The following is a 16,086-nucleotide window of genomic DNA, read 5'->3' as shown; positions in this document are numbered from 1 at the left end:
GACTTATCGTTCCTATTACTGACTTTCTCAGTGATTTGTTGCTTGACCCATGGTAGATTCCTCGGTATGTTTATACCACAACTTTTCAGTCATGCAATGGGGATGATAACGTCTATGATGCTTTAGGAACACATACATTGAGAGGAACAGAAAAGTATGTAAAAAAACAGCAAATAATTGTTGTTAAGACCCACTTTTTAGTAGTATTTTCTAAAAAGCAGAAAGTCAAAATATATTATAGCTGAGGTTTCTGTGTAGGACACTCTCAATAGTTGAGAGGGCTTGAAATACAGTGAGTTGGAAGCTTGAACCTAAGTAATAGGAGACTCTTATGTTGAAATGGAGCTCTTGAATAGATTCCTGAGCTGACTTTTGAGGTATCAAATTAAAATATATACTTGTGCATGGATAGATAATATATGGTTTTGTGCATATTTGATTTAAAAAGTGATTCTCCAAGAAACTCTGCTTTCTTACAGTTCACTCTCTTAACATTTTTTACTTGCATTTGACGTATACTTGCTCCTATCATCGTCTGCATAAATAACCAGTTCCCTCTGCCAAATCTGAAGATCCAGATGCTCCCATAGCCCCTCCCTAGCTACAACTCCCCAGAACAACATCCCTTACCCTGCCATGCCTGTACACACAATCACACGTGTCACCTCAGAATATAGTTCCAGGTACTATGCATTCTGATAGTCCAGCACTGCTGTGACATCAAAGTACACATATTTACACATTCACAGTGCCATAAAAATCTAACAACACAGTACTGCCTGTATCAGAGCATTAGAGATAGCAGGCAGTTTTGCATAATGTTGCTGGTTTGGGAAAAGGAAATTTAGTGGTAGTCCAAGAGACTAACTGATCTAGTTTTAGGAAAGGATGCAGTCACTTAAGTTTCTTCAGATCCTCCAGGTCTAAACGCATTCTTCTCCTGGTCAATCATTAAAATATCTCAGTGAATAACACAGGGAAGAGGTTAGAAAAACAATGTCTGGGGTCCAGTGTAATATGTAGCATCAGACTATACCGTGTGATGTAGGAGCCCCTTCCAAGAGGGCTGTGGCACTGCAGCACCCATGTTTTGGGCCCCAGACTGGAATCCAAACACAGAGCTCATGCCTGAGCTCATTGAGTATGTTATGGGGACAGTTCAATATCTCAGAAGGCTAATCTTTTTACCTGGATCAGGAAGAAAGGACTAGTGTGCTAATTTTGAATCCTTGTCTAGTGCAATACAGTAATGTGGAGAGCATTTAATATCTGATTTGATCACTCAACCTTCTCAAAATAATTCTTCATATAGGAATAGAAGCCTGACATAGTTCCCTGTATGTTCAGCTGCCACTCATGGGTCCTTGAAGAAAGATGAGGCATTCAGTTATTGGGAATATATACTGACAATGGCCCTGTCTTCCTTTTTAGTTGAACAGTAGGATCATACCCAATAGATTGCACTCCAGAATGGTGGAAACTGTGAAGCTGAATTCCTTCCAACTCTTGTCATGTTCAGCACCGAAGTCCTGTGTTAATATTTCTCCGTGCTCATGCTGTTCAGGGAATTCAGGTCCCTCAGGTTTCCTACTCCAAGCCCTTCACCAAGTCTTTCCTCATTTCTTAACAGCTCTCCTCTCAGGACAGTAACACCAACTGCAGTTAAGAGAGGACTACTGGATTGCTAGAGCAATGAATGTAACACTGATAGGAAATCACAACTACTCCATACAGAATGGGCAAGTTTTATTTTGGGTTGTAGTACCAAAACTATATTTGTGGATGCTGTCAGCGAGTGTTTCATGAAGCCACTATTTAGGGTGCGAAGGAAAAGCAGTGTTGACTTACCTGATTTGAATACCACTGTGGACATAGTTGAAAATAAAGCCATTTAAGAATTATGGCAGTGCATGTAATATAACATCCTTGGAGGAGTTAAAATAGCCTCCAAAATCCAATAGATATGTGTTTATAAAGTACATAGAAATAGCAACTCAAAGGGAAGCAGTTCAGTTTTAGGAGACTGAAGACCATTTAAAGATACCATAGCAGAGGTCCAGGGCAAAGGGATGCTAATTATCAGAAGAGACCTGATAAAAGACAACAGTCACTTTATCATAGAGAGCAATCAGGTAGGTTAAACATGATCACTTCCCTTGCTAACTACATGCTGGCTGCTCTCAGTTATCTTCTTGTCCTTCACAACCATAGGAATAAGTAGCAAGAGGACATACTTTGTGATCTTCCAAATAACTAAAGTGAAACTGAGCAGCTTACAGTTTCACTGATTCTTCTTCCTGCCTTTTTAAAAGATGGACATAACATTAGCCTTTTTCCAGTCATATGGGATCTTCTCTGTGTGTCATCATTTTTCACCAATGATAAATATAGGCCTTGCAATTACATGGGCAAACTACCTCATCATCCTTTAATGAGTCACACCCAACCCCATGGATATGAATACATCCAGCTTCTCGTAGTAATTCCAGTTTCTCTAAGTAGTAGGCTAGAACTTCCCCACTATTGGTTATACCTTTCCTTCTCAAACTCTGTTGGAAAATGCAGATGCCTGGGGACAAGATTTGCCTATGAAGACTGATGTAGAAAAGGTGCTGCATACTTAAGTACTTTTTGTATCATCTCTTACCAGGTGGACTCCCACATTCAGTGGTAGACACATATTTCTCTGAATTCCCTTCTGCATCATCCATGCAGAACTGTTATGCTTAATGTCCCTAAGTGCCCCAGAAATGTTTTATATTCCTATTTTGTTGTCAGTTCTTGCCCCCAACTCTTATAGACTTTTGCGTTTTAGTTCATCAAAGAAGTTTGCTGCTTCACTAAGATGAAATTCCCAGTCTTTCTGCAGAACAAGGTAATTTGTTTCTGAGGTCTCAATAATTTTCTCTTTAAATCCTAATCATCTCTCCTGAGCATTCTCTTTCACAGCTGCTGCCAAGGGTGTTCTAACTAGCAGTTCCCTGAATACAATGAATTCCAGTCTTACAAAGTCTAGAGCGCTGATTCTGTTGCTTACCTCCCCATCTTTCCACTAGATTCTTCACTCAGTCATCATGTGGTTGCTGCAGCCTGAGCTGCCATCTGGGATCATATTTACCACTATTTCATCCCTGCTTCCAGTACTCAGCATTGCCTGACCAGTATTTACATTACAATATTGTCATTAGCACAGTCTAAGAGCTTCTGGCATTACTTGCCTGGTGCTGTTGCCCTCCCAGCTTATGTCCAGTTGCCCTCCCAGCTTATGTCCACATGGCTGAAATCCTCCCTAATGCAGAGGAGACTTCTGCCTTTCTACTAGCTGTAGAAATCCTCCTTCACTACTTTGTCTTGGTCAGGTGGTTTATAACAGCCCCCATCACAACATCCTTCATTTTTCTACTATCTCTGATGGGATGTCTACAGTTTCACAGTGGAGCTTTGCACAATTAAGGAGCACTTTAACATAAAGCGTATATCCTCCTCATTTTCCCTCTCTATTCTTCCTATACAGTCTGTACCCTCCCATGACCATGTTCCAGTAGTGCACACTATCTCACCCTATCTCCATGATTTTAACCACGTTCCCCTTCTCCCTTGCAAAATTCCAATGTTTGCAGTTATTGCTCTGTCAATTCTGGGCTTAAGTCCTCTTCCCATGATGAAGCTGATTTCACACCCTTATCATCTGGTTAGTGGTCTCATTGGAAAGACCTCTTTCCTTAATCCTCATATACAGTTATCCAAAAATCTAGAGGAATTCAAAGATGAAGTTGCTAAGTTTCCAAACATGGTGTGGAAGCTCCTACTTTAAAATCCATTTGGGTATCAGAGGACTGCCAGTTGACTAATGTAATCCTGTGGTTTTAAAAGGGCTTGTGGGGAAATCAAGAGAACTAAAGTGCAGTAATGCTGATGGCTATAATGGACAAACCAGTAGAAATTATAATATAGAGCAATATTAATGGACACAGGGAAAAGTCACAGAATCACGGAATTGTCAGAGTTGGAAGGGACCTCTAGAGATCATCTAGTCCAACTCCCCTGCTGAAGCAGGGCAGTCTTTCATGTGTATTTTTAAAGGGAAGTCTTACTTCAAAAACCTGCTTACTTCTTTGAAGGCCAGATAAAGCATGCAGATATAACTACCATGGCTGCAGCTGTGATGCTAAATAAATCTACTCCTGAGTACAATCATGACATTAGACAAAACAGTGCAGGATGCCTTGCAGCCAGCCCTCAGTACTCGTAACCACCAGAACTGTCTGGCTGCAGCACTGCATAACCCTTGGCTTGGGTCTCTGCTGTTTAGCAAATCCCCACTTTCCCTTTCACACCAACTAAATCAAGTATAAAGATGCAGCTTCTCCTTTGAAGTTTTTAATAGTTGACATTAAACAATGGTATGGAGGTAAAATTGTAAACTGCAGCACTGTCATCTGTGTGCATGTTGGTCACAAAAATGAAGCATTAGCTGTCAGAGCAATTTTCAAAGGGAAAACCCCTCACCCGTTGGATCAGATTTGGAGGGATTAGAAAATGAAAGGGAAACTGTGAGAAAGTAGATAGAAAAAGGCTGGGAGGCCATCATGGGAAGTTCAGGGGAACTTTCGGGAGAAAACAAGACCTAAACACCTAAACTTCTACCCTTTCCTCCAGATGTTCTTTGGGGAAGATGAAGACCGATTAATTCATATTTGCAGGCAAACTAAATTGAAGAATTTTCTTCCACAGATTTAGGAATCCTGATCGTATGGACACTCTGAGAGGTATTTTGTAAAAAACTCTGGGATATACATCATCTGCTTTGGATTTGTTTTAATTCATAGAGATTATTAATCCTGCCCAAGTGATAAATTTCTGTGACATGGCCTATTGGGCATTCCACTTTCTTGCAAAACTGGATGCACAACTCTGTAATTTGTATTACCGGATCCAGACTCCACACAGATTTAGCTCCACAGTTCTCAGTGAGTTAGGCCACAGCAAACTGGCTAATTTCCTCTGCTCAAGCATGAGGCAGCTGAGATGACAACTGTCCTTGGGAAGAGGGATCTGCTGAAAGAAGCAGCAATGTCCTGATGCAAAACAAAGGAAATTAATCCTGTCAGCCATTGAGTTTCTGCCACTTCCGTTTCCATCCCTACAGGGCCTGGATTCCACTGGGACTAGAAGCAAACAACAGCACAGTCAGAAGAGGCAGAATGAGAGAAATCTCTGTATAGAGATGGTCCTGCACAGACGTAAGGTGTGGGTGAATTGCTGGAGTGATGACATCAAGAAGTGCTGAAAACAGATCTCATCCCACTTTCTGTAAGTCCCCACAATGTGATTTCCCTTCCCTTGTGTTCATTGGCATGACCTGGGGAGAAAAAGGAGCACTCATGAGCACAAACCATGACACAAGTGAAGTGTGGAAGTGGAGCACTGTCAAAGGCTTCTGAGTTTGTGGCCCAATGCAAACCTCACTGCTCTGCTTCTTAGAGTAGCAGCATCAGCCTTGTAACCTGTCTAGTGAGTAGGAAATTCTAGTTCCAGTGTCCCCATGTCATTGTCATATAACCACCTCCAGGCCTCCTGCTTAGGTTTTCCACTCCTTCCAGCCTGGACCAAGCTGACCAGGACCTCCTAGCCAGTGTCTCAATAACAGGAAAAGAAACATGGTTGCAAGCCTCTGGCCTCCATTTCAAGCCTATTGGTCTTCTTTTTTCCCCAAGAGAAACAACTAAAGCAAACCCAGTTGGACACTTTGGGAATCAACCAGAAAAGTTCAAGAAGGCATTTTCTTGGGGGGTGAGTACATATGGTATAAAATTTAACCTTGGCAGCAGTGAATTCCAGTATAGAAACACAGCTCAGTTGGTGAGCTCTCATCTCAGTCTTTGAAGGCGCAAAGCATCAAGGTCATCATCACACAATTCATCCTTTCACAATAGCATTGGGTGCCTTACTCTTGTTAGATTCCTTTAACCAAGCAGCTATCCTAGATAAGCCACACCAGGGATTTTACAGGCACTTTGAGGTGTTGTGTTCAAGTCAAGTGGGCATCTAGTTGGCAGATATCAAAACAGAATGTCCTGATCCATGGAATCTCCCCACAAAATGGAGAATGCTTTCCAAAATATAAGTAGTTGCCTCCTTTGCACAGAGATCACCCACTCTTTCATGTGACTTTTCCTGAAGATTGGCACCAATGGTATTAAACTTTCATCCCATGCAAAAGGGGAGAGTATTCATTCACATAAGCAATTAGCAGAAGATCTCAAGATGTCACTGAGCTTACCCTCTCCCCTCAACATCATGTCATCAGCAGTTACCCTGGCAGAAGGCTTGGCAAGTTTTCCTCTTGTCCTAAAGGAGCTTGATGCAGAAGAAGCAGGGGAGCAAAAGACTGCCTATGGCAGCAGCCCACAGCTGTGACCAGGTAAGCCCACCTGTACTGTTTCTGGTGCACAGTATGAAATTTGTGGTCTTCTCACCCACAAGTGATCTGTGAGCCTCTTATGTGAGGTCCATAATGCCCATTTAAAAAGAGATCCCTTTGTCATCTCCCCCCTTCCCTTCCCCAACCCCCCCATTATCAGTCCTATGAGGCTGGAGAGAGCTGAGCTGCTCAGCTTCTGCTCAGGTAGGAAATCTGCTCTTTTGGATCAATGTTTTCCTTATGATTGTCCACATGACAGGCCACACCTATTGCAAGAAAAACACAACTGCCAGCAGGCACAAGTCCCTTCCGGAAGTGCAGGTGGCTGCCTTCTGCACTATGGTAGACTGTCCAAGTATGGCTCCAGCTTGGCCAAGTACTGCCTTTATGAAGGTAAAGATGTGCAAGGTCTGTAAAGCCACAGTCCAGTGAGCTGCCACCATTTGCACTGACACACCCAGCCTGTCCCTGTCCCACACAGCTGGGTGAGTGTTTTTCTACGCCAAGTATCTGCACTTCCAAATGGTAGGAGTCCACCAGCTCCCTCAGCAGCTTCCGCTATATGTCAGCAGTAGGATCAGATCCAGGAAGGAAGGTTGAAGAGATACACAGAATCACAGGAAAGAAACCACCCAACTGTCCTCAAGTATCTCAGAGGTTGCCCAAACGTTCCTGCATCCCTTAGGTTGTCATTGTCCTCAGGATCTTGCAGACCCTGTGCTACCTCAGCCAAAGAAATCTCAATAACTATTCCGGGAAAGTGATTGTGTTATTAGGAGCTTTGCACCATGAAATAAGGAGTGGAGCAACTGGGCAGCTAACAATACATTCTCACTTTATTAGCATGTGGAGATTGAGCACTTGTTAACTATTTTTTGTAAGAATTGTACTTCCCTGTTTTGCAGCATCTGAGCTGTGAGGAAACCCAAGGATTCTGGAGTCCACACATGGACTGACAAGTTGGGTTGTCAGAGAAGATTTTGAATGCCCCCGTACCAACTGTAGAGTAGATTGTCTGTCTCGTGGGATGTATGGCATTCTGGAATTTGGATTTCGCTTTATGGCATCATGCTCCTGCTGATTCTGAGAATGCCTGCTAAGTGGGAAGGGTGAAACCCAGCACAAAGAGCAATGAGTTCAGAGTAGAGCACAGAAGATGTAGTTACGTTGTCCCCAAAACAAAGCTAGTGGGATACATTATTAACAGATACTAGGTTGAGAAGATACAGTTGAAAGGTGCTTTGCTGGAATACATTTGTGAAAATATGGTTTTTACCTTCGGCTGCTCTCTTATGTTTGGGTTAGGCCATTTATAGTTCTCTACTAGGCTATGAGATCTTTGATCAGCTTTAACAGCCTTTTCTGCTAAATCACACCTCCAGAAGCATATTGAAGATTCCTTTCATCATCCTGAGAAATTTAACTGATGAGATAAATATTCAAAATCTGATTTTTTCCCATATTGTCTATATTGTAGCTTATGGTAAGATGAGCAATCAGCTCTCACTTACCAGACAGGGTGAGAGACCCAGGTGGTGAGATAGATAAGATTATTTGTGTTCTACAGAAGTCACCAGGAACACTCTGCAATCTGAGTTACATGAACAAAGAGTCTGTTCTACAGAGATTACCAACAAATAACTGGATGTATTTAATAGTGTTTGAGGTTTTTAGGTGTGCTGTTGTTCAGGAGAAAAAGGTATATTCATACATCTGCATACACCAGATCCTGAGCACATAATGCAAATTGAAACCCAGGCTAGAGACTAGACCGTGATGCAAATACTTGTAGGACATTGCAGACAGAAAGCTGATTTTGAACCAAGGTTACTTGCCCTAGTGAATTGCTGATGAGGCCACTAGGTGTTTCTACAGAGACCTCCAAACAGCTTCTTGTTTTTGAGAGTTCAGGCAGTAGGGAAGAAATTATTCAGCTTGAGGAGCAACTGTTCTGATTTCTTTTCCTGCTTTTATTTCTGCAGAGTCTTTCTCTTTAGGATGCTGAGACACTGCCTTCATCTCTTTCATTTCCCCTGTGTCTGCTAAACTGTATGGCATTATGCCCAGAAGAGTGAATGGCAGCTATTGCCTAAGCCTTCCTCTTAGGTATCATTTAGTATTTGCAAGAAACTTTCAAAAAGGATGTGGTTTCAGCATGGATTACCTCAATTTACTTCCACCTCGAAATGAGTTTTTACTATCAGTGTTCTCCTATTCTAGAAAAAAATATTTCGTTCAGTGCCTTGATTCTGCCTTAAAAACATGTATGGCAATGTGAGACCTAGCTGCGAAAAGACCGCTTTCTAGTCTAATGGGTTTTGTTGCCAGATTCTGTAACTCAAAGAGAGTGGAATAGTATCACCCCTAGAATAAATGGCATCATTTCTGTTTTGGAATCAGGGTATTAACATATAGCACTTTCCAGGTAAAAAAAAACAACCAACCAAATACCATCACCCCAAAACAGCAGAGTCTAGGACAGTGACAGGCCCTTTACCGGGAGATACAAAAATCATGTGGAATAGAGCAACACTTACGACTCTTCTAGAAAGAAAAATGATATAGGATGGAGTCTGAAGTTCCCTGACTTGCTCATGACTTTCCCCCCAAAACACCCTCAAATTGTACCTTGCAGGATTTTCAGTTTGCAAGTGCTTTTGCTGGCCATGCTGTCGTGGTAGGGCCTGCCTAGACAGATCAGTTTGCTCTGTAGCCTGTAATGGACAATCTGAAAGAGAATGCCCAGCCTTCACTGTAGTGGCATTTCTGCTGCTCTCTGCATAAAATGAGAGCTCACAGGAATGTTACCACAGGACAAGCAGAAATGTCAGAACACAGCTCTGTAGCAAAACTGCTCATCCCTACACTTCTGTGAGGATGTGGCTGAACACTGAACCCTGGAGATGGTAAGAGCACATTTTCCACTTTACAAGGTTATTTTTCAATTCAGTGTAGATCTGCTAAGGCGCATGCTTTCAATTCTATGTGCAGAATGGGCTCAGTACATATTTTTGATGTGTCATCTGGTTCGGAAATGTGCCATTAAACTAACGTTTCTGATAAATGTGACTGAAGGAATGGGCTGAGCAAATTGCTGGAAGCAATAAATGATCTCCCAGGAAGAACTACTGAAGAACATAACTAATGAGACTTAAAATCTGCAGGTTGAAAAGCAGTGTGGGCCATTGTTTTACCATGGCAAATGTAAGCAAAAATTTCTGGGTCTACATGTGAACATGTAGACAAGTGGATGTCACAAGCTGGCCATCAAGGGTCCCCTCTGCTCTATTCAGAAAAAAAATTCTGCAGATCTTAATGCAGTTGTGATTTACCTTCACTACATATCAAGGAAAGTGAACATTTCTGTCCCAGGGGAACTTTGATGATGAATCTGTTGCTAAGTAGCTTCCCACAGAGTGGTATACTTGGAAATCTTCAGAATGAGTTAACTGAACATGAGAGGCAAATAAAACCCACAATCTGGGATTAGAGGATGGGCAGCTTTCAAATGTGCACCACAGGTGCACCATTACTCACACTCCTGTCTCCACAGCCAGCATCAGCGGAAGAGATCTGGGCATTATATTCTGGCCAAGGAGATGACATTCAGGATGCCCTTTCTATCACCCACCAAAGCAGCTGAGGGGCTCCTGTTACAGAGCAGGTGAGTGGGGCGGGGAAGCTGGGAGACCACTGGGTAGAAAAAGGTAGTTGAAAGAGCAAGTAGCTGGAAGAGGAGGAAGGAAGGGGAAGGAAAAGAAAGTGAGGAAAGAGCATGGTATTAAACCCTGCAGGCAACTATAGCATGACCTAAAATAAGCCGTACTTGTGAGATCAAACGTCCATGTGGCTCAACTTTCTGTCTTTGAAAGTGATGCCCAGGAAGGAGCAGCATCTTGCCTAAAGCAACATAGAGTGGCACCTCTAAAACTCTCCAGACTCCCAGTAACTTGTATTTATGAAAGCCCTGAGCAGGACATGATGTCTAGGTATTTAATAGCTCATGGTGGATTTCTAACTTCTTAATTTGTCCAAACACTTTTTGAACCCATGAACTGTTCTCTGAATGTATGGCATGTTACTGTGATCCTCTGCTGAGGCTGTCATAGAAAGCAAACATCCACATATGCAGTTCAATTAACTTTGTTATTATCTTTGAGTGCTACAAATACATATCTTCTTTGCACTTCATTGATATTTTCATATAAAGTCACAGATTTGAAGAAGTAAAAATAGAGATTAAAATGCAGAGAACATCTCCCAGTGCCAAGGTAGATTATGGCTGTAATTAATCTGCACTACATATTTATACTACAGAAGGATATTTTCCTTATAGCATTTTCAAGGGAAATTTTTTTCCAAGCACTAAGGCTCCTGTCACTTCAGAGACTCCACCAACCCTCCTATGCAAAGTTAGCAGATAGATTTCTTTAGTGGACAGCCTAAATATTTTCCTAATTGCTCTCTGCATCCATCTGAGATGCCGAGGGAAGGATACAAGCCCCTGCTCCTCCTGAAGGACCAGTTGTGCAAAGCAAAACAACTCTAGCAGGAGACAATGACAGTGACCTGTCACCAGATACAGACAGCAACCAGGGTGTTTTACATCTCAGTTAGGGCTGTGGCCTGAGAAAATACATGCTAAGTCTGCCTCAGCTCAAGATGCAGTGTCAACTTCACTACACCACTGCTTTGCTGAGCGACACAGGCGTATATTGCCTTCCTTCCAAATGAGTCCCTCAGGTCCCTCAAAGTGTCTGCTGCTCTCTGAGAAGTGCCTCCAGGTGGCTGGTATCTCACAGCGTGCAAGGTGTCGGAGCGGAGCTATCTCTTGACTTCACTGCTGTCTGCCTCATATATTTGCTAAGCCTGGATTTCATCCCTTAGTACCCTGATGTATGTATGTTGTCTGCAGTCCTATCTGTGAATTCAAGAGAACTAATTCAAGAGAACTCTGAGTTCAAGAGAACTAATGTGTGTAAACATGGGAGAAAGAAAGGACCTCTTTGTAGGCCTTTTTCCTGGATGTATGGCAGATTCATCGGTAAATTCACGGCGAATTAATCTGTTGAATTTAATTTTATTTACTCAAACTTTTTGTCAAGAAGTTTCTTCTTTTAATATAGAATACTTTCAGAAAATTATGTAACTGGAACAGTTAGCTCAGGAGATATAGATGTCCCTCTAAACCTGGAGTTCACAGGTCTGAGATCCTCTGCAGTGAAGCAGCAGTTCTACTGGAACATATGCACTGTATCTATTTTAAACTTTCTCTCTGAGGTGGTCCTTTATGGCCATTTTGGAGCAGTGTCTTTCCCGTGATCGGTTAGCAGTTGTTAGCTGACAGGCAGCCCAACTCCACAAGATGTGTGTCAATTCAAAAGGCTATCATTCTGCAGTTATGGCAATAGATACGCAAAAGGTAGGAACCTTTGGTTTCCCTCCCCTTGATATGCTATTTGGATCCTGGTAATTTTTCATAATTTATGGCGTCCTTGAGTGAATAGTACCCTTAGTTCAGCATGAAAGAAAACCTGAGAATGCGATTTTTTTTTTTATATGTATGTTCTAGCTATATGTGATGTATCATGTTTAGGCTGGCATATTGCTATAGTTCATATTGCACCATTAGAGAGGTATTTTTTTACAAGTTAAAGCACTCACTTTTAAGTGAGACCTAGCGGCTGGTCAGTCACAGGCCAGCCACCCAGAGGAGGGTCCACCTTGATGGCTCCATGCTGCCCCCACCTGGCAATGGGTGCCTTGAGCAGTGGGCCTGGTCAGCTGCTGCCTGGCTGAGCTCCCTGACTGACAGGACCCTACTGGAGCCCCAAGCCAGAAGAAAGCTGATGGCGCCTGTGTCCTTTGAACAAGACTCTAAGTGGCAAGGTGAAAGGTACGGCCATCGTCCCAAGTGAAGTCTCTGGACCTTGGTTTCCTCTGCCTGATTGCCTGTGGTGACTGTTCCAGGCAGTGACACTGGCTTTACTGAGCTCTCTAAAGGGCTCGTGGAGTCAGGCTGCAGGCAGAGCTGTGTCTCCATAGCTGTCACGCAATAGCCATGGGCCTGGCCAGGGGTTCTCCTGCAGCCCTGATACTCCGGTGGCTCTTGAGGGGTCTCTGGTGGGCAGCCCTACTACCGTCCCTCAGTGAGTGCTGTGAAAGCACAGCCTGAGCAAAGGGACATGGCCCTTTTTGCAATGCTGCTGAACCTCAGAGCAAGCCGTGCCTCCATCTTCGTCCTCACCCAGAGAGGGACTCAGCGGGAGGCAGTTGTAAAATCATGCACTTTCAGAGCTACAGCCCAGCCCACCTTTTTCAGTTGCTGGTGCCCAAGAGAAGTGACTCCCCCTGCACCCCAAACTGAGCCCCAGGTGAACGCTGGAAGTACGTGGGCAGCTGCTGTGTTCCCCAGGGGACAGCACGTCCCAGGAGGCCACGGCGAGCACCCAGGCACTGGGTTGGCACAGCGTCATTGCACGGGCATCAAAGGGGCCACTCTTGATTGATGCTCTTTCCAGGGAGAGCACACTCGGGCCTGCTTCTGACTTTTAACATTTCAGCTGAGACAGGAGCTGTGCCGGAGCAAGTCTCTCTGGGGTAAGAATAGCATCTGCCGTCTTAGGACACAACACAGTTGTCCAGCTCCCACATGGCAGCACGTTGCGCTGAGATATAGAAGGCAACCTACCCGCCGAGGAATGTCTTCGAGCGCTATTAGTGGAAGCGTATCATCTACACAAACAGGCGTGACCCCGCACAGGAGTCTTGCAAGAGCGGGGCTATTTTGAGCTTCTGACAGTGAGGATGAAGGGAGACAAATGATGGGCTGATCCCCCTGGCACGGGCAACCTCCAAAGCTTCCTGCGCCCTTGTCTCCTCCTCTGGGAATGACTCCTGTGAAGGCTGATGGGTGATTTGGTGGGACCTCAGAGCCCAGGAGGCGGGGGCCTGGAGGGAGCTGTGAACTTGGGGGCACGCAAGGCCGGGCCTCAGTCCCATCACACGGCCCACCGTGCTGATGGCAAGTCCTGCCTGAGGCTGTGCACCGGTCCCCCAGCTTAGGGCTCACGGCTGCCTGCTTTATTTTGGACCGCATCCGTGAGAGCTAGAGATAGCAGAGGTGTGTAACGGCATGCAAGGGAAAGATGCGGGAGGCTAGAGGAAGAACCAGTTGACTTTGCAAAACAGAGTCTAAAGAAAGCTACAGTAGGTCAAAACTGAGACAATTATACACGTGATGCAAGAGCTGATTCTTCAGTGATTTGCCTGTGCTTCCCCACGGATGCCCTTTGGGACAGTCCTTTTGCACAAATCACACTCACCAGTGTGGCCAGGAGCCATCAGCCTGCTCACTCCTCTTCACGCCTGCCGCCTTCTCTCTTCCCTATGCCTGGCTTTGCTGGCTTCATTCCTTTACTCTCATGACATCCTCAGGTTTCCATGGTGGAGACAATGTGAGGCAAAGGATGGTGCGGGGTCTGTAAAGCAGGATTTCAGAGAGTCTCAGGAGTTGATGCATGTGCAAGCCCTTACAGCTAACATGGGTACACCTAGTTGTTGTGAGTCATCTAGACTCTAGCCAGTCCCACCTGAAGCTTTGGAGATACATGCAGGGAGGCTAGAGATTCTCAAGCCACCCAAGAGGAGCAGTCAGCTCATAGGTGGGTTTAGGCAGGCAAGGCTCACAACAAGAGACCCCGGCTGTGGTGACAGACTAATGCACGCTGTCAGGCAAGGAGAAAGAGTGCAGGCCATGAGGAGGGATGGACAAGCTTGGAAGTCTGCTAGGGAGCCATGGGGAAGAGTTGTGCAGCGTCATGAGAAGGGAGGAGTAGTCTGGCATCTCTGCAAGGTGTTGGGTGGCTTCCTTGAGGTCCTTGTGATTGAAAACTGAGGTCTGCTCCTAAAGAGCCATCTCCCATTGTTCTCTTCAGACAGCACTGACAGAGGCTCTGCTCGCCAATGCTTGCTGGTGACACTGGAATCAGGCTGCACTTCCTTGTGAGAGCTGGTGTGCTGGTGAGGTGGCACTTGGGAGACAGGTAAGGTGAGAGCCCTTTGGATACTGCTGTCATAGGCGTACAGTCATCGAGCTGTCGGTTGCACTTCCCAGTGGTGTGAGCATCTGTTTGGAAGCAGAGCCTCTGGCATTGACTTCTACAAGCTTAGACCAAGCAGACAGTGTCAGTCCTTACCACTTCCCTTCACCTCAAGGAGCTCTGCTGGCAAGCTCTCCCTTGAAAACACTGTGAGCACATCACGGTGGAAAGCATTGAGGGACTGCCTGCCTCAGGCTTGGGCACAAGCAGTTTCTGCGCAGCCTGCATCCCTTTAGCCCACACCAGCAGCCCCACTCCCATCTTTACGGCCCTGCTAGGCTCAACGCTCCATGGAGGACTCACCTCTGCTTCTGAATACTAGCGCTTGTGCAGTAGACGGAGGTGGAAAGCTGTGGGCTCTCACAAGCTTTCAACATCAATACTTACCCTGGCCTCTGCTCTTGAGTCTGGTTCTTGTTTCCTTCTAGTCCCAGCTGCACCTCACTCCTCAGTTGCTGCTAATGCGCTTCTCATTCACTCCACGTTGGTGCGCACCAAGGGATCCTGCAGCCTGGAGTCAGCTGGGGTGACTGGCAGGAAATGCTTCAGACAGGCAGTGCTGCAAGAGTGCAATTGCGTAAGTTGATATGGCTGAAAGGTTTTCCAAATTAATTTAATATCACTCAGTTACTGCTAAGCCATGTTTGATTCATGGTATACACAGCAGTCTTTGAGGTTTCTGAGAAAATGCTCCAAGGCTGTGTGGTCTCCCTGAAAATAAGGGACAGAAGCCAAGAGCTGTTGGTTCTATGAAAGCATCAGCTTAGGCAGGCATCCGTGGGCTTGTCTTTAACATACCTTGGCACTGCCCGTGTGTCTTTCACCAAAACTAGACGCAAGGCGTCATGCATCAGGATAATCCAGCTCAGACGGCTGATAGAGCACTTGAGACTTCACAGTTGTATGTGCACATTGTGCCTCTGAAAGGTCTCTGAAGGGTCTGAATGAAGGAAGAAGTGTTTGACAACTTACCCCTGTCCTTCTTCCCCAAACCATATTGTCTGCTTTAGCCTGTGGACAGGCCAAAAGTGAGCTACAGGTATGTGAGGAAGGAACGGAGGGGTACACCCGTGAGTTTTCTTCTTTTCTCTTGCCTGAGGCAATGCCATGTGCAGCCTGTTGTGTGGGAGGTGACAAGGCTGACCTTTGAGGTGGTGTGTTGAGGAGGGTCCTGGTGCCACGCAGTGTGTGAGAAACGGGCCCTAAGGAGCAGTCCTTCCAGCACATGGCCCCAGGCAGGGCTCAGTGTTTGTCCATGGCAGAGAAACTAGGAGCAGGTGGAGAGATGGCATGATTTAGGGGCACTATCGATGTGTCGTAATGCTGCACTGTGTACCAAAAATCGTCTCTGTCAAGGAACCGTCAGTCGTTCACGGCGCGATGAACTGTGACTTCCAATAAGTTACTCAGAGACTGATGCTTAGGGTTTGTGATGGCTGGGATGAGAAACAAAAGCAGGGGGAGGAAAAAGGAAAGGGCTCACCCTCTCTTGCCTCTCACGTGGGAAGTAAGCTGTGCTGAAAGGCCAATGGGAGAAGCATTAAGAGTATGTGAGGGCAG

General features: G+C 45.1%; 1 long non-coding RNA gene across 1 annotated transcript in view; it reads left to right on the top strand.

Moving 5' to 3' along the window:
• The window catches only part of LOC141472962 (uncharacterized), a 78,612-nt gene that overhangs the window by 28,826 nt on the left and 33,700 nt on the right, over positions 1-16,086 (top strand). The window contains exons 5-10 of the long non-coding RNA XR_012463548.1: positions 5,150-5,313; positions 5,718-5,793; positions 6,311-6,424; positions 9,978-10,088; positions 14,362-14,474; positions 14,955-15,103. This is a non-coding gene — a long non-coding RNA (uncharacterized lncRNA). The remainder of the gene's footprint in view (positions 1-5,149; positions 5,314-5,717; positions 5,794-6,310; positions 6,425-9,977; positions 10,089-14,361; positions 14,475-14,954; positions 15,104-16,086) is intronic.

Source organism: Numenius arquata, chromosome 17 (assembly GCF_964106895.1).
Source record: "Numenius arquata chromosome 17, bNumArq3.hap1.1, whole genome shotgun sequence".
NCBI classification, from domain to species: Eukaryota; Metazoa; Chordata; class Aves; order Charadriiformes; family Scolopacidae; genus Numenius; species Numenius arquata.
Note: the sequence above shows the minus strand (reverse complement) of the source record. Positions and strands in the feature narration are given on the sequence as shown.